Genomic DNA, 19,273 nt, shown 5'->3' with positions numbered 1-19,273 from the left:
AAAAGAAAAAAAGGAAAAAAAAAAGGGGAAAAGGGAAAAACAACCACTGAAGATGACGGTTACGGTAATAATATGCACACGAAATATCAACAAACACAAGGATTACTTTGAGATTAGCAGCGGTGACAAGCTGGAGGATTACGCAAGATGTTCAGTATACATAGAGCATGCCGAGATCACCCTTAAAGTGAGGAAGCAAAGACTAGACATCACGCCTTGCCTCAGTACTGTTTGTAGAGGTGGTCTTCTCTGCCCTACAAGCCCTGCATGATACTTGATTCATCTCCACCTTTAACCACGATCTTTTGTCCAGAAAGGCATAGTAAGAGACCCACGCTCTTCCAAACAAAAATCAATAATAAAGTGGGACTGCGCCGCTAAAGCCACCGCTGTCAACACCCATGAAATATAAAAACAACTGAAGATTGATCCATTGGTTCACTAATAAAAAAATAAACCTTCCTCTTTTTCTTCTCAAACTTTCTGTTTTCCTTATTCTTCCCTCTTGTTTTCCATCTTATCTCGTTCTCTTCTACTGCATTCTTCCCTTCCTTCATCGCGTATTCCTTACCTCGTTTTCTTACCTAAATCCCCTCCTCTCTTATCGATACTTCTTTCTTTAAGAGGTGAATCGTACAAAGCAAGCCATTAGAACTCAATGCGTCACGTGTGTTAAGCTTCCCTCCTCATCTTGTAGACGCGAAAATCTTGCAGGACGCTCCTTGTGATGCTATGGCGGAGGAGACAGTGCGAGGCTGGCGTCCCCTCGTAAAGCAGCGCCGCCACCTGCACCTCGTGGGCCCAGGCAGATTGAATTGTCCTTCCGCGTCTTGTCCAATTATCCTGGGCGAGGCAGATTATCCTGATGTACACCCCAGCACAGTATGGAGTATATCCCTGCATCAGGATTTACGCAGCTCTTTTACTGATGAGCGAGTGAGAACAGCGACAGCCAGAAGCAGACAGCCAGATGGACAAGCAATCATGGCGGGGGAGGTTATTGACAGGTGCAGGCCAACACATGGCTGAGCTGGGATGGGCCGGGGATGGGCAGGATGGGGCGGGATGGGCTGGGGCGGCGGCTATACGGGAGATCATCTGTTGTTGGGCTGTGGCTCCGGCAGGAGAGAGCACCACCACCTCGGCACCAATCAGAGCCATCACTCCGCCGGATGAGAGGGGCGACGGGAAAAGAAGGACAGTTTGGACACGAGACCTGAGGGAACATAACTTTCCCTCTGTGACTCCCCTCGGTTATTGGTTCCTGGACAATGGATGAAAAACGCGAGCGGTTCACATGTACAAGACCTGTCGAGGGAAGACGGCCCAATACGCTGCATGTATTCTTCAACAGATCGGGAGAAATCTGCATATTGGCTGGTGATACATGTGACTGGCCAGCGGGGGACAACCTCAATATTGGATTTGATGGGCCTCCGGGGCGGGGCGGGGGTGACGGGCGCCGGCCGACCAGGAACCGGTATTTATGGGGGTAATACTCGGGGGCATTTGTCTCCGGGGAGAATGTGAGCACGACGACACTGCCTCTTGGGACTGAAGGCCGAGAGCAAAAGGATGACAGGGAGGAGGTGGATTCTCAAAGCCCAGCATGCACAAAAAAAAGGGGGAACACAATGAAGGTTGAGAGACTGAAGCATGAACGTGTGTATAGCTCGGCCAGGACTTTGAAAAGAGAGAGAGATGAGAGAGAGAGAGAGAGAGAGAGAGAGAGAGAGAGAGAGAGAGAGAGAGAGAGAGAGAGAGAGAGAGAGAGAGAGAGAGAGAGAGAGAGAGAGAGAGAGAGAGAACCAAGGTCACTGATGCGTACTTTTATCAACCTGCAATGTCAATTAAACTATACATAGATACTCGCAAAAAAAGGAAAAATAGAATAAAAAACTTCCTTCACACACACACACACACACACACACACACACACACACACGCAGCCTTCCCCCACGCAACAATCACTGCCACACAAGCACCCTAATCACCAGGCAGCCTCTTCATAAAAACACATTCACTAAATTCACAATCGTTCTCTCTCTCTCTCTCTCTCTCTCTCTCTCTCTCTCTCTCTCTCTCTCTCTCTCTCTCTCTCTCTCTCTCTCTCTCTCTCTCTCTCTCTCTCTCTGAAACGGCCTACCACCACCACTGCTATCACCATCATCACCATCACTATCACCACCATCATCACTAGCAGAGCAAAAGCACCTGTAATAACACAAATGCTATACAACATCATCAACTCCTATCACCACCACCACCACCACCACTACTGCTGCTACTAACACCGAAAAAACATTAACACCAATAACACATAACCGCCATCATGAACATCAGTAACACCCACCACCACCACCACCACCACCATTCCTACTAACAATAACATGTATGAATGAGGCAAAGTATGTACCAAACTCACTCACTCACTCACTCTCACTCTCTCTCTCTCTCTCTCTCTCTCTCTCTCTCTCTCTCTCTCTCTCTCTCTCTTCTCTCTCTCTCTCTCTCTCTCTCTCTCTCTCTGTTGCTGCCCTCAAATAAATCTTTCGTTCACTTTCCACTGATTAATATAAATCAGTTTACACCTCTTTTTACGGTCACTTGTTAAAAAAAAAAGGGTTGATAGAGTTCCGGTGATTTCATTACTGGCTGCCTGGTGGCGCTTGTTGTTGGTCCTGTTTGCTTGTTTGTTTGGTTTACATGTGTGTGTGTGTGTGTGTGTGTGTGTGTGTGTGTGTGTGTGTGTGTGTGTGTGTGTGTGTGTGTGTGTGGTGAATGATGCAGGATGAAAGTTTAAAGTAAGAGAGTGAACGCCCCATCTCTCCCATGCACGTTGTTTGGGTCTATATTTAAGTTTGCATTGTGTTATTGCAGTGTAAATGTGTATAGATCTCTCTCTCTCTCTCTCTCTCTCTCTCTCTCTCTCTCTCTCTCTCTCTCTCTCTCTCTCTCTCTCTCTCTCTCTCTCTCTCTCTCTCTCTCTCTCTCTCTCTCTCACACACACACACACACACACACACACACACACACACACACACACACACACACACACACACACACACACTAATTCATAAGTGAGAAAAAAAAATCTGAAAAATAGAGATAATTATTTCAATCTGAGGATCATCATGAGACGTTTATCGTGTGTGTGTGTGTGTGTGTGTGTGTAGATACGTACGCATGTAAGTGTGCCTGCCTGTACGTTGTTTGAGCTCGCGCGCGCTCTCTGGTGACAAAAAACGGAATCAATACGAGGTGGCGGAGGTGGAGGTGGAGTGGTGGAGGGAAGAGGAGGGTAGTGGGAAAGTGAACAGAGAGAGAGAGAGAGAGAGAGAGAGAGAGAGAGAGAGAGAGAGAGAGAGAGAGGGCCGTCCCGTGACACAAGCACAGCGGCGAGGACTCATTACAGTGGTGAATCGACCCCATCCACTCAGTACATTCATCAGAGCTAATTACAGGAATGCAAATACACACACACACACACACACACATACACACACACACACACACACACACACACACACACACACACACACACACACACACACACACACACACACACATGCAGGGCAGGTTAGAATGAGTTATGCCCCTCTTTCCATCATCCTGCTTGTCTTGTATCCATTAACCTCATCCTCCTCCTCCTCCTCCTCCTCCTCCTCCTCCTCCTCCTCCTCCTCCTCCTCTAACATTTCTAAGGTAAGAGTAAATACGTAATGATTTCCTGCCTTGAGGAGAGAAAAAAAGGAGGAGGGGAAAGACAGACGGAGAAAGAGAGAGAGAGAGAGAGAGAGAGAGAGAGAGAGAGAGAGAGAGAGAGAGAGTTAACGTTTATACTTTTACATTATCATGCATATTACCATAGTTATCGAGGATTAGAAGAAGAAAAAAGAAAGAAAAGAAAGAATGAAGCAAAGAAAGAAGGAAAACAACGACGAGAACAAAGGAGGAGGAGGAAGAGGAAGAACGGAAGACAATAAATGCACAATCCGCACAATCCAGGTAAGAACTTGAAGAGGTGGAAAGGAGAAAAGGAAGAGAGACGAACACACAAAAGTAATGCGAAACGCCACGAAAAGAAAACTGGGAAGGTTAGACTGGGGGAAGAAAAGTAAATGGTTAAGGTGATGGAAGGAAATTTCGCTCTTACAATGCTGTAGGATGCGTGACGATTCTTTTGATGAGTTTATTCGGTTTTTTGTGGAGAATATGCAAAGAAAGGGGACACAAAGAGGTCAAGGGAAAGCAGGATCCACACATGCTCTCAAATATACACACAAACCAGATGTTATTTCTGTTCGTATTCGATGAGTTTATACTTAAAAATACGGGAATGTTCAATAACAAAAAAATATGTTACCTCTGTTTTTCTTTCCCTTTACTTCTTTTTTTTTTTATCACACCAGCAAAATCCAATATCATATTTATTCCTGAAAAGTCCTCAAAAACTATCTCTAGCCAAGATCCCAACACTGCCGGAGACCCTGGCCACCAACCGCTCGCCACTCAACGTGCATCAAGTATATATAAACAATGCATGCACCATATTTATTTAATTCGTGAGCTGTGGCGCGTTTCGGGTTAGAAGAAATGTTGTTTAAAGAGAGAGAGAGAGAGAGAGAGAGAGAGAGAGAGAGAGGAGAGAGAGAGAGAGAGAGGGAGAGAGAGAGAGAGAGAGAGAGAAGAGCACAGTGACATTCATAAATAAAGGCAGTCAATAAAGACCAAGGTTTATACAAGAGACTTTTGAGCGGGGCCAAAATATCATTAATGAAAAATATAACGAAGAACTAATAGATATTTTCCTAAGTTCTCCGAGTTAAGTTTCTAATGTTCGTCTCTCAGGGAGGCTTGCCTAGACAGACCGTGCCGTTACTCATATTTCGTAATGTTTATTTGAGATTGACGGTGACAATAAATGTACTTAACTTAACCCTTTCACTGCTCAACAAATTTTTTCCCTTCAATACCCGTAGTTTTGTCAGAAACTGTTTTTTGTGCTAAGCTTTCATAAATATTCCTGAAACGTAAAAAGATAAGAATAACCATCCGTTTTCTCTTCCTTTCTCTCCTGCACCCCTACACAAACCATTTTTACAGTGCTAGGAAGGTTAATGAAGGATGATCATAGCAGTAAATGGGTTAAAAATATCTCTTACTTTAAACTATATAGTGTGGCTTGCTCCAAATAGACATGCTAAGGGACAACAGATTTCTTGTTGTTATGTTCTTCCCGTGTTCCCGTTATTTCGGTCATATATATATAAACAGACTATCTTTTTCTTACATTCACACTTTTCATTGTATCTTTTTGGTGTTACTTAGTGTTACGTTTGATTAATCTTTTATCTATATAGGGACTGGCACCTTCAGGGGGTCTTGTTTATTTTCTTTATTTTTTTTGTTTCATTTTTATTATCTATTTATTCATTTATTTATTCTATTTTATCTCTTTTAATTTATTTTTTCCCCTTGGCCAGGGTTTCTATTACATAAAAAAAAAATTCTTATCCTGTCCACATTCACCACGTACATACTTTTTTCACAACAACTCCTAAGCTTAACATTCAGGAGATCCTTCCTTCACTGGTTCTAAATCCTCCATGTGCTTAAAAGTTTTAGTGTAATATCTAGACTACTTTCAACAGGTTGAATTGGAATTTACTTGAGAGTTCAAAGATGTTTTCGTGATCCTCATTATAGTTCAACGAGGATTATATACCACCAAAGGGAAGAACATTCATAGTAACCTAACTAATCATCTCTGGATTTTAAAAAGAATCCAGGTAAGAAAATGTGTTCAAGAATTTTTTTTTCTTTTTTTATGTAAGAGGGGGACTAGCCAAGGGCAACAAAAAGAGAGGTCAAGTGAGGTGCCATTGTCTAAAATATGAACACTTCGAGGTGCATCATCCCCAATAAACGACATGGCTCTCGTTCACTCTGTCCCAGGCACTCCTTCCCCTCTCATGACAGACAGACAAGTAGAGAAACCGCCATAGAAAGACACGCAGACACACATGTTATTTTGTGAGCGAACTAAAACGGTGAGGGTCGAAACGCATCTGTAAACTGATATACTCAATTCAAAACTGCAACAAATCAACGAATGCAAGCGAAGCATCAAAACACCAAAACAACATCGCTCACCCAAACACATCCAAACACCTCCCGCCGCAGCAAGCACTCTGCCAGCACCAACACCAAAACCATAGCAGTTATCATATATTTATTGTTTTTGAATGTAAGTGATGAACGCACTTACTCGCCCATTTATTAAGTAGGTTAATATCAGCAGGCAAAAAAACGTGCACCTGGTACAAAAATATCCTTATTAACTGCCCCACCGGGACTTCATCGTTAAAAAGGTGTGTCGGTGCGTATTTTAATTCTAATTTTTGTTTTGTCATGAATTGCTAAACTTAAAAAGGTTTACAAAAATAACGGTATTTAGTACCACATTGGAACTTCATCGTTTAACATAAAAATAATAGACATCAAAAAGGAGCGAAGGGAGTTGTTGGTGCAGTCATGGTCAGAAATCGAGTAACAGGAACTTCATTTTTTTTTTCGTCTATTATTTAATATTCTTCCTAAATTCTTCCTTAGCTCCAGCTTTGTCCAACCATTCCAGCTTATCCTGTCAACACTGATTATAAAGTTAGTTGCAGAATGAACACTTCCGCAAAGATTAAACAGAATCAAATCACAAAACTAACCTTTTTTATAATAATCAATAGGCTCCCAGCAGTCAAGCACGCCACCTTTAACACCATGAACACAAAGCATCAATTCAACTCACATAAATCATAACAATCCTCCACAAAATCAATAAACACGAATTAAACAAAGTAAAAACAATACATCATCCCTACAGTCTATTAATAAATACAAATAATGAATATAATCGCAACGTAACACATCCCATTCCTCCATTCCTCTCCCTCGTCACAAGCTGCACATTCCAGCTCACCTCAGATGACGTAAACAGTATAGAAATGAAATGCTCTTGTGTACAGTGAAACCAAACTCAGCACGTGGTAAAGTGCACGTGTTGAAAAGGTGTATCCCAGTGTCATGCCTCGTACCTGTGTGAGTTTCCCTCTCTCTCTCTCTCTCTCTCTCTCTCTCTCTCTCTCTCTCTCTCTCTCTCTCTCTCTCTCTCTCTCTCTCTCTCTCTCTCTCTCTCCCCTGATTCTTTTTTATTCCACACAACCCACACAGGAAAGAGATAGACAGATAGATAGATAGATAAACAAACACGCAGCACAGCCTTTGATCACGAAACCCGATGCCTCCTGATGATGAGTGCGTTAATTAAATTTTCGGCCGTAATCGAAACACTTTGAAGATTCCGGGTTGTCATGATCCCAGGTGTTCTTGGGAGTTTATATGTGGCAGGTAGGTATTCAGGTGGAGTGTTGCTAAAGGCGATGATGCGGAGAAGGAAGTGTTGCTTGAAGGAAGGGTACCAGAGAATGAGTGTGTGGATGAGTGGAGTAGCGAAGAAAAGAAAAAGGTTTGTTTGTAGTGAAATCTTATACGTTAATTCGATGGTTCCGATCCCTACTTCATTTTATTTATTTTTTGTTTTAATACTGAAATAATTTGCTCCTCATCTGTAAAAAAAAATGTTACTGTTTCTTTTTATGACTAATTAAGTGGAAAGTTTATGCTAATTGGTTTCGATCGTTTGGTTGTTCTTGTCCGTTTTTTTTTTTTCTATTCCTTTCTTTTTTGTGTGTTCATGGCGGAAAGAGAGAGGTCAAGGCCGAACATGGTGGTGGCGGTGGTGGTGGTGGTGGTGGTGGTGGAGGTGCTGGTGCTGGTGCAGGTGGTGGTGGTGATGATGATGATGATGATGATGATGATGATGATGATGATGATGATGGTGATGAGGAGGAGGAGGAGGAGGAGGAGGCGGAGGGACAAGAAGAGGAAGAGGAGGATAGTGATGATGATGATGATGATGATGATGATGATGATGATGATGATGATGATGATGATGATGATTCCATGACGAGGATGATGGCATTACTGACAATTACAGCCTTTGATTACAACAATGAAAATGATAATGACACTGATGACACATACACACACAAACACACACACACACACACACACACACACACACACACACACACACACACACACACACACACACACACACAAAAATATACAAAAAATAAACATGACAGTGAAGCGGACGACAATTAAAACGACAGCAAAAATTATGACGACGACAACGCTGATGACGACCACAGTGATGACGCAGGACAGGGGTGGGAGGGAGGACGCTCTAAGCAGTCTACTCGACCTAATGGGCCTACACAGCTCCCGCGGGACATCCAGGGAGGCTCTTAAACAACTATGGTATACAGTCGCATTAGTTAGTCCTAAAACCTCTTTTTTTTCCTCCTTTCTTTTTACGACCGTCCGTCTACATTCCTGTCTCGTCCTGCACTATTCATCTCTTAGCCTCCCCTCTTCCCTCCCTCACTCACTGCCTTCCCTCTCACTCCCCAAAACACCTGCTTCCTCCCTTCCTTCCCTCCTGCCTTCCTCCCTTTCTCCCTGCCCACGCCCCCACTCCATACACTGGTTAATCGTTGTAGGGACTCGCTCTTGAAACAACTGTGAGTGTGGACTGCAAGGTAATGCTGGTAGTGGTGGTGGTGGTGGTGGTGGTAGTGGTGATGGTGGTGTAGGATGCTGTTCACAACAGTAAGCTGATAACTAGTGAAGGATGTAATAGTAAAAAAAAAAAAAAAAAGCGGTGAGAAAAAAAAACACCATTTCTTTCTCTACTAGGACTGAGGAAGACGAGTCCTTGGTGGTGAGGGTGAAGATGGCGGAGGTAATCATGTAAAGTGGGAGAAGGAGGAGGAGGAGGAGGAGGAGGAGGAGGGATGACCTAGCCTGCTCCTTCCTAAACTGCTCACTCAGGCGGGGAATATGAATACAGACGGCCCATTACGGAAAGAGTTAAGCGTTTTCATACGGCGCCGCCATTCCGCAGGGGTGTGACGGGTTGCTCAATGGCGTGTCGGACCCGAACGCTCCTCCTTCATGTTTAATGCAGAGGAGGAGCAGCGAGGCGCGAGGAGGGCGGCCACCGCAAGCCTGGACCCTCTCCCCCCCTTCCTCCTTCCCTGACTAGCTGACTGCCCCGAGCGCCTTAACCCCGACCACACCTAAAGATCATTGGTTACCTAAGTTTAATTGTCTAAGGGAGTTATTACAAGGGAGGTTATATCCTTCCATATGTCCGTAAGAAAGTATGTCGTAATCTTGAATGTCCTGATCTCGAATCATGACTGTTTTCAAAGGCCACAGAGATGATTAGCCTGGTTTTCCCATTCATGATGTAGAATACTTATTAATAAAGTACGCGCACTACAATTTGAAAGACAAGGCGTTCTACATCCATGGAATAATTAGCATTATATAAAATCTACGACTTGAACAGTTTCTAGAGAGAGTATCGGGACATCTCCGGGACTAAATTGACATATTACGATTCAGCTTTTATTCAGAAAGCGCCAAATTAGCAGTCTTTTTCCCCATATTTGTAGTAGTGGTTGATCTCCTTCACTCCTCAAATAATTGACATCAACATATTTTCGTGATCAGTAATTCCGCAGAGCAAATCGTGCATAAGTTTTACATCAGTATCAAAGCCTGTGTCACGTCACTATCCTGGAGATAACGGAAAAGAAACAACCTTACTGATAGTGTATCGTCTAAACTCATACCGCGGCACTCTTCTCATGGCAGATGACAAGTGTGTGTGTGTGTGTGTGTGTGTGTGTGTGCGCGTGTGTGCTTATCTCTAAAAATGTTTCTCTGAGTCTTTTTTTTCAGTATTTCAAATGTCTCGGGGTTTTGCAAATCTGTTTTGTTCACCTGTGTTTTATGTCCCTACACACACACACACACACACAGATCTCTCTCTCTCTCTCTCTCTCTCTCTCTCTCTCTCTCTCTCTCTCTCTCTCTCTCTCTCTCTCTCTCTCTCTCTCTCTCTCTCCACCACATCAGTCTTTACCACATTACTAATCCTCACTTCCTAATCCTCATTCTCCACTTGACCGCTCTTTCCTGCAGGTTTACCTAATCACTACTTCCCTCAATGCCACCCATTAACCCCCCACCACCACCACCTTCACAACCTCCCGCCCTTTGCTCCACCTCCCACCAAGGCGCTGTCCTAAAGAAGGGCGTCCCTGCAAGGAGTGGCTGAAGTCTACAACTAACTTTTGAAAGGCGGCAAAAGGTAGGGAGCAAAAGACTCGCCAGTGGGTCCTGAGCTTCGACTAAGTCTTAATTGGCTGCTCGGTGAGAGGAGAGAGAGAGAGAGAGAGAGAGAGAGAGAGAGAGAGAGAGAGAGAGAGAGAGAGAGAGAGAGAGAGAGAGAGAGAAACGTTAACCACATTAATTCACTCACTCTCCCGCTTGGCAAGATAACGTCTAGAATCTGGAAGGCCAACACTTCTCCATTTCCCGCTCTTCCTTTCTCTCCCTCTCCCTCTCTCTCTCTCTTCTCCTCTCTCCCCTTCAGCCCACTATCATTTCCTTCCTTCCTCCCTTAATTAATTCACTCATTCACTCTTAACATTGCCGCTTCGTAACTCCTTGTGATCATGTCCTGAAAAACTGCTTTGCTTCCTTTTACTCCTCCTCGTCCTGTCCTCTTCCTCTTCATCCATTCTGAGTTCCTTCTTTCATCCTGCTCCTTCTCTCGAACACAAAAAGTAAACGCCTCTTCCTTCCTCTTCTTCCCAACTTTTCCCACCTTCAGTAAGTCCAAGGCAGAGGTGTGGGCGAGACGAAACGCCGACCTTAGTGTCTGATGTAGTGAGGACGACAGCGTAAGTCTCTCTCTCTCTCTCTCTCTCTCTCTCTCTCTCTCTCTCTCTCTCTCTCTCTCTCTCTCTCTCTCTCTCTCTCTGCTGCAGTAACCTTAACCTAAACGCAACAGTGAGCTGCGAACCATTTATTTCATCATCATCATCATCATCATCATCATCATCGTCATCATCACTTTTATCATCATCATCAACAGCAGCAGCATCAGTCTCTTCTTTCATTCAGGTAGTTTTCCAGGAATCCAGGTTTCCGATGAATGTGTAAGCATAGGTACAATTCACTGTTTGCAAGGCTTTCACTTCAGTAATAACACGAGATTACTTTATGTGATAGTTCTGTTTGTTGAAAGCGTTCCATCCCTTTGCATCTCTGCTTTACCTTCTTTTCATGACCTGGTTTTCTGCTAATTTTCTTTTTGTTAGCTACATTCGTGAACGTATTCTTTCTACTGCTTCATGCTTTACTTCGATCTCATGGTGTAATGTGTGATGAAGACAATGTTCAGTAGAATCCTCAACTGCTTTGCGAGAAAGTCTTCTTTCTTCCTTTGTTGACGTTCCTCATTTTCATATGCGGTCGCATCTTGGGATTTGGCATTTAGGAACCGTTACGCAGAGTGGATGTCCTTTCGACTCCCAAAGCGCGCGCTGTCCCACTGTACCACGGCGGTCCCCTTTACGAGAAACAGGATAAGAAAAATACATATTGTATGTACTTCAATACGAGTAAATTACTAATCTGTGTTATTTCAATACATATTTTTGCCACTTAAGATGTAAAGAATACATTTATTGTAGGCATTCTCCATTTATCTTGATTCCCGTTTCTTCTTGTTCTAAGTTCTGGTAGTCTCCTCTAATTCCTACGTGAAATGCTTTCGTCTTATCCTTCATAGGTATTTTTCGCTGAGCTTGCAACATATTCCTATACGTTTCCTGTATCCTCCGTTTCCCGCGTGATTTCATAAATGTAGATGTTTTTACAGTCGAAGGCTTTATGAAAGACTGAAAGCCCTGAAAGCCATGTATCGTGACCTGTTGTATTCTGCATATTTTCCACTACTTTATTAATGACATGGTTGTGGTAAATTACTTGATATGCTTAATAGGAATTATGTTTGTCCTTTAGGTTTCATTTTAATCAAGTATTATTCTAATCCTGTCTGAAAGCGTTTTTACGAAAAGCCTGTGTGCAACTGACAATAATCTTGCTGCCGGCAGTTACATACCCATACTCAGATCTTTGATGTTTCCTTTCTTGTGAACGAGAATTACTGTTCTTTTTTTTCAGCTCTTAGCATATAACAAGTTTGAAAGCAGTGCAAAAAAAAAATAAAAGCAGCGTACGTTTGTCTAGATGAAAATCTCCCGGATATATGAAAGCAGGTCACTGGATTTCCTTTCCCTACCTCCGGGTTTGCCCTGTTCGTTTGTCAATTGTTCTTCATTTCTACATTGAGTCTTTATTTCTCTTATGACTACTATTATACAATTTCCTCCTTATTAGATCACTGTGTCTTCGTTTTGTACTGCCATGTTGATCAAATTCCAAAACATATATACTCGTAAAGGAGTATTCTATGATTACTGTTGTACAATTTTCTCGCTGATCAGTTTCCAAAGCATACATACTCGTATAGATGTTTTCTGTCTACGGCAAGTGTTCTCTTTTTTATCTTCATATCTGCATGTTGCTCCGAGTTTCATGAACCATCTTCAACTTGTACGCATACTTGGCCATCTTTTTTTTTTTTCCTTTTCACTTGTTCATGTTTGTTCGAATGATGTGCTAGTACGTGAAGGCTGGAGGACATTATGGGAGTGTGGGGACAGTGGTTACTGAGATAATGGACAGTATCCCTAAATGTTTCTGTATCGTATCTCGACAAATTTAAAAACAGACTCCAATGGAAATCACTGTACTTGTGAATGGTGCTTCAGACTTAATAGATAGTTTAACAATAAGCTTGCGTCATCCGGATTGTGCAATAAGCAGCTGCATTCGTGGTACATCTGTAACATTCCCCCATTTCTTGAAGTTTACCACCACGTTTGCGCTGACGACGAGAATTTCCTACACGCGGCGATAAAAGTTTGAGAGATAAGGCAACGTTGCGTCTTTTTCTTTCTTTCCTTTTACATTATTTTACTAAGATGTAGCACTGCCGCTTGTATTGCAGGTGTGTACGCTACATAACATCATTGTCTCCTCGGACACGCCCCTTTTTTTTTCATACCCGTCTGAGTTTCTTTAGCTTCGGTGTAGTGTGAGGAAGAGATGGAGGATGAAATGCGGTCAACACTGAGGAAGAAACTGGGTGGTGGTGGTGGCGGCGGCGGTGATGGTGGTGGTGATAGTGGAGGTGAAGGGGGAAGAGAGGGGGAGCATGGTTATTATGATGAGCGGTATCCATGGTGACAGACGAGACAGTGTGTGTGTGTGTGTGTGTGTGTGTGTGTGTGTGTGTCTTGATGTGCAGAATTCGTGGCATACTGGTGCTTTTTTATATCTTTCCTTTCCCTGTGCGTATAAATGAAGCCTTATCATTGTTTTATTACCGTAAAACACATCTTATTAATTATAATCCCGCTTCTCCTCTTCCTACTTTTTTTTTCTCCTCCTTTTCTTCATGAACTTCACCCGGCAGTCCAACCTTTCATTTGCACTTTTCCTACCACCTTTAATCCAAAACCTTCACCTCCTTTTTATCGTTCATAACTTACTTTGCACTTTTCCGTCTCTCCTTCTCCCTTTCCTTCTCCCTTTCCTCCTCCTCTTCCTCCTCCATCTTTTTTCCCTTTACCTTTTCGTTCGCCAGATTCTCCCTTTTAAACTGTTTATTTCTCACATTGCACCTTTCCGACTTTCCTTCCTTTCCCTTCTCTTCCTCCTCCTCCTTTTCTCTCTATCTTTCACCCACCACATTCACTTTTTTTTCCTTATCGTTCATTACTAACGTTGCACCTATTTCCTTACCTATTCTCTGCCTCTTCCTCGTCGTCTTCCCCCTACTTGGGCTACATTTTTTGTTCCCCACCGCTTTTCTGAGCTATAATTACCCTGCAGAATATCACAGCACGACCTTCCTCGACAGTAGTTTTAACAGCAACCGCATCAGAAGCAGGACACTTATTTTGGCACAGTTTTAACTCGAGTGATCTCAGTTTGTTATTTCGATGATGTGTAATCATGATGTAGGAAGTGCTGGGTAAGAATAAAAGGAGAAGGGAAGGAAGTAGGTAGCTAGGTAGATAGATAGGTAGGAAGGAAGGAAGGAAAGTTAGGAAGGGTCTAGAAACGAAAGAAAAGAAAGAAAGAAGGATGGAAGAAACGAAAGATAAACAGGAAGGATAGGGAGGGAGAAAGGTAAGAAGGAACAAAAGGGACAAGGAAGCTGGAAGAAGGGGATGGAGAGAAAGAAAAAAGTAAAAAAAAAAAAAGAAGAATGAAGGAGTTAGGAAGAAAAAAAAGCAAGGAAGAAAAATGGAAAGGTAGGAAGAAGGAAATGCAGGTATGAAGAATAGGAAGGAGAGAAGCTAAGGAGAAAGGAAAAGTAGATGAAATATAGATTAGCGCAATTACGTATTCTTCACCATCATTTGAATTACACAAACACATACAAACACAAACGGAACTTCCATACGTACATACATAAATAAACTACACGAACCAATGTCCATCTCCCACCTGTCAATTGCTTCGCTTGAACAATTCATCAGCAGCCAGTCACCTATTATTGAGTTTGTTTGACGAGTGCATGATTCAGCGGTTCACAGAAGGAGAATGAGGGTAGCTGAGAGAGGGAAGGCAAAGCGAGGACTGTCTGAGGCGAGAGACTGTGAGTACCAGCAATAGACGAAAAGGGTACTCGTCAGAAGATAGTATAATAACAGGTACAGGAGGAAATAAGGAAAGTAACGGGGTGAAAATGAGAAACAATAAGGAAAAGATGGAAAGTTGACGGGAAGATCGGGAGAGAGGGAGGGAGGGTGGAAGGGGGAAAGTTGAGGAATATAAAAAGACGAGAGGAGGGGTTGATGGAAGGAAGATAAGGGTTGAAAAAGCGAGAGGGGATGATGGTGAATTGAGGGGAAGGAATAGAGAAGGAGGAGGAGGAGGAGGAGGTTGAGTAAGGTAGGAGAGGGGAGTAGTGGTAGTGGCGGTGGTGTGGTGGGGGATGGAGGGGAGGAAGGAGGAAGGTAGCCTCGTGGGAAGGTGCAGGTGGATGGTAAGTTGCCATCCAGCACTATGTAGCTAGCAAGGCTCTCGCCGGGCGCCAATGAATGCCAGTTCTAGAGACGAGGAATATTATTATCTTGATTAAGAAGACCTCGGCTCTCCTAAAAAAGAATCTATATACGTACTGCTCTCTCTCTCTCTCTCTCTCTCTCTCTCTCTCTCTCTCTCTCTCTCTCTCTCTCTCTCTCTCTCTCTCTCTCTCTCTCTCTCTCTCTCTCTCTCTGACTGAGCCACTAGATAATGCGCCATCCATGAACAAGAGAGGAACATGCTGCGTCGTGTTCAGCTGCCCCCCTCCCTCCCGTCCACTCTTCCCCACCGAATCCGTACTCTCGTTACCTCGGAACCCATTTTGCACCGACATTCACGCAGGGAGAGAGAGAGAGAGAGAGAGAGAGAGAGAGAGAGAGAGAGAGAGAGAGAGAGAGAGAGAGAGTTTACAAATAGTTCAAGGGAAAAAAAAGGGAACACTTCGTAAATAAAGTAAATCTGGCAAGAAGAGAGAGAGTTGCTGGAGAGGAAAAATGAATAAATGAAAGAAAAAAAAAAAACTCCGGATATTTTCAAGTGCTGGAGCGTGCAGAGAAGCAATAGGTGAAGTGATTAGTTAGCGCAATGGTTCCCTAAAAACCCCTGGCGACTGTGTGTTTTTCTCTCTTGATCCTGAAGGAGCGGTATAGTATTACCTCTGCTTACCTGTTTATTACTGGTGTCTTGACGTGATGGCCTTTAGTATTAGTACGCGGTGACCCTTCTGTTCCCCCGGTAGAAAGCCACGAGATGACGAGGACGCAGGCTGGAAGGAAGAAGAGAGAAAAGAATTAGTTTATGGAGAGAACCTCTTTGGCAGTCTTCGAAATCATCTTGTTATTCTGTTACCCCTAAAAGGAATGGTAGCGGGGAAAGGAAGAAGGAAGAACGTAGGAGAGGATTTGGAAAGGAAGGGAGAAAGAAAACGAGAGAAAAGAAGTCATGAGAGGAATCTGAATGTAAGGAGTAAAGTTAGTACGGACAGGAAACAAATGAAAGAAGGAAGGAAGAGAAGGTGGCGAAGAAGGGATGAAGACATGGAGGAGAGAGTGAGGGATGATTGAGAGAGAATCGTTCGGATAAAATGCGTGCAGGGAAATTTAAGGTGATGGAGAAAAATTAAGAGGTGATAGGAGAGGGAGGTGACAGCGGCGAAGAAATGCAGTGAAGAATGAGACAGAGAAAATGTAACTGAAATAAGAGGAAGGAAGAGAACAAAGGAAGCGAAAAATACTTTGAAACAATTTTCTTACCTCTCTCTCTCTCTCTCTCTCTCTCTCTCTCTCTCTCTCTCTCTCTCTCTCTCTCTCTCTCTCTCTCTCTCTCTGATGAAAAACCATACCCATTCACCACTCCGGCAAGTTAGGTTCATCAGAAAATGGGTTTATCGATTGAATTCAAATAAGAAACTGGCGTAACTTGTACAGCAAATTCTTACAGGAATAAATAATGTACATAAATAAATAAAGAGGTAAAAAACATAAGTCAAGCGAGCAGGAGAATAAATAAGAGTTGTGTTACATAGGTCAGTCTGAACCCTTTCACTGCTAGACAAAATTTTCTTCTTTAGTGCTTATAGCTTCTTAGACAGTATTTTAGTCTCTTGTAAATATTTTTTGTAGCTTAAAAAGACAAAATCTTCTGTTTTTCTTTCTCTCTCTCTCTCTCTCTCTCTCTCTCTCTCTCTCTCTCTCTCTCTCTCTCTCTCTCTCTCTCTCTCTCTCTCTCTCTCTCTCTCTCTCTCTCTCTTTTCTCCTGTCTCTATGCAAACAGTCTTTAGTCCTAGGAAGGCTGACCAGTAAAAAGGTTATAAGCATTATTCTCATAGGTGCCTCACTGTGCATGTTTTCTACCCCTTTATGATAACACTGCCACTGACTGACACTCTCATTCGCTGACTTTACGCCCTTCGCCAACTTCCTTCCATGTAGGTATAAAAGTAGCAACACCACACATGTATCACCAGTAATACATACATACATACATTTAACAATTCATAATCATTTGGTTAGTTAGTTAGTTCATTATTAACCACAACGTACATATTTAATACACAATAACTTTTTTTTTATCCAATACAAAATCAAAATCAGGAATTAAAATAAAGAATTAAAATAAAATTACATACACTATAATATACAACTACATTATACACATACGTACGTACAGGCACTACGACACAGCTGTTCACGTACCCTATAATGGCAAGCTACACTCTGTTTCGCCTAGTATGGCACAGTAATCATGCCACCTGAAGTCACGCGAGCACCTCAACACTAACCCTGCCACTGGGCGATGCTCTTATCCGCTGATTGGCCGAAGCTATTCTTGTCTGACCCTACATTCTTACTAAAACCCTTATTTGCCTATAATCTCCAGGTCCTATTCATGCACAAATAGTCTGGTATAGTACAAATAACAAGGGTTTTGATCGAGGTACAAATTTGATGCACATTTGGAAAGAAAACGTGAAAGTGTCAGCCAATCAGCGTGTGAGAGCATTGCCAAGTGACAGAGTTGCCATGTTCGCGTGTCCTCAGCTGGGAAAATTGCTACGTCAAGCTCAGTATTGTAAGGTCCTTCATATTATAATGGTAGGTATGGGTTAGTATACGAATCTACGGAACTCTGTTAAGACCTTGTCACACGATCAGAGGGCAAGTGTGGTGATTCAGTATAAGAAAGGAGAACGCGTGGAAATTCATCATGTAAACGTGTGGAACTGAAGTCTGAAGCACCGTCCTTGCTCGAGTAGGTTCGTCAATGATTCTAAACTCCAATTGAACCGCGCTTCGTCAGGGAAACCGCTGAGAAACGTGCTTGCCCATCTCACTCGCCTTTACAGTCCAAAACTCAACAGTTCATCTTTTGCCCTTGGTCGACATTTTAGAGGCAAACGACGGTGCCTCCTTACTGAGAACTTCTGGTTTTGGTAGTTAGGAACCGTTAACATGAGTGTGTACCCTTTGAGGCCCTGAATCACTGGTAGGATTCTAACTATTTTGAACCTGAGGAACATCGGCCTTATCCATGCTAGTTATTACAATACCACGGCACCTAAGAGGCAAACTACAATAATCTAAAGCTTTTCGGAACCATATGACCCTGATGCTTAAGTCAATCAATTAATCAGTCAGTCAACCAATCAAAGGACCAGTCAATCAATCAACAAACCAACCAACCAACCAGTCAACCAGTTAGTCAGTCAATCAACCAAACACCCAACGAACCAATCAACCAATCACCCAACCAATCGACCAACCAATCAACCAATCAACCCTATACAGACTCAAACACTAAGGATACGAACATACACACAGTAGCAATCCACTATGAGTAACTCTGCTATGGTCTTACGTACTAAATCTCGCTTCACGCTCCAAATGGACAAAACTTTACCACTCGGATACTTTTGACCTTCAAATGACCACGACACATGCAAGTACAGAAGGTATTTTTAACCCTTCTATCCCTTCTATCGATAAAGTGAAAGTGAACCTGAGGAATATAGCACACTAACTCTATTCATTTCCTATCTAGAACACACAGCCCCATCTAGCCCACAGCTGTTTAGAATATGCAATACAAACTAATCTAACCCAGAACACGCACCCCTAAGCTCACACCTCTAGAAAAAGCAGCCAACATAGTCTACACCTGTCCACACTCAGTCACATCAAAACTACACCTGTCAAGACTACAGCTCCACTCATCTCACACCTTTTTAATAAAGGTAGCCCCATCAAGCTCACACCTGTCTGGAAAACCTAGTCCCATTAAATCCACATAGGTTTAAAACACGCAGTTTCATCTATTCACACCTGTCTAGAACAAACAAGTCCATAAAGCCCACATCCATCTAAAATACGTAGCTCATTTAACTCATATTTTTTCACGATACACAGTCCTATTATGCCTATATTTATTTAGTACCCCATCTATCTTATATCTCTAGAACATATAGTTCTAGAGATACCTGAATACCATCGCAACCACCTCCCTCATTAAACTTTTTTTTTCCTTCCAATTAACGAAACTGTTCTAAACGAGTGTAAGTTGTTCTAATTAAGTTTTGAAATTTGCATGTTAAATGGTGGTAGTAAAGTTAGATTAAGAGAGAGAGAGA

The 19,273-nt window shown here is 42.8% G+C and overlaps 1 long non-coding RNA gene across 1 annotated transcript in view; it reads right to left on the bottom strand.

Moving 5' to 3' along the window:
- LOC135106698 (uncharacterized) overlaps nt 1-15,919 on the bottom strand; it is an 82,119-nt gene extending 66,200 nt beyond the window's left edge. Inside the window, exon 1 of the long non-coding RNA XR_010271435.1 lies at nt 15,814-15,919. This is a non-coding gene — a long non-coding RNA (uncharacterized LOC135106698). The remainder of the gene's footprint in view (nt 1-15,813) is intronic.
- Nucleotides 15,920-19,273: the final 3,354 nt, after the last annotated feature.

The sequence above is a fragment of the Scylla paramamosain genome, chromosome 14 (assembly GCF_035594125.1).
Source record: "Scylla paramamosain isolate STU-SP2022 chromosome 14, ASM3559412v1, whole genome shotgun sequence".
Taxonomy (NCBI): Eukaryota; Metazoa; Arthropoda; class Malacostraca; order Decapoda; family Portunidae; genus Scylla; species Scylla paramamosain.
The sequence above is the reverse complement of the archived record's forward strand: the minus strand, read 5'-3'. Positions and strand labels throughout refer to the sequence as shown.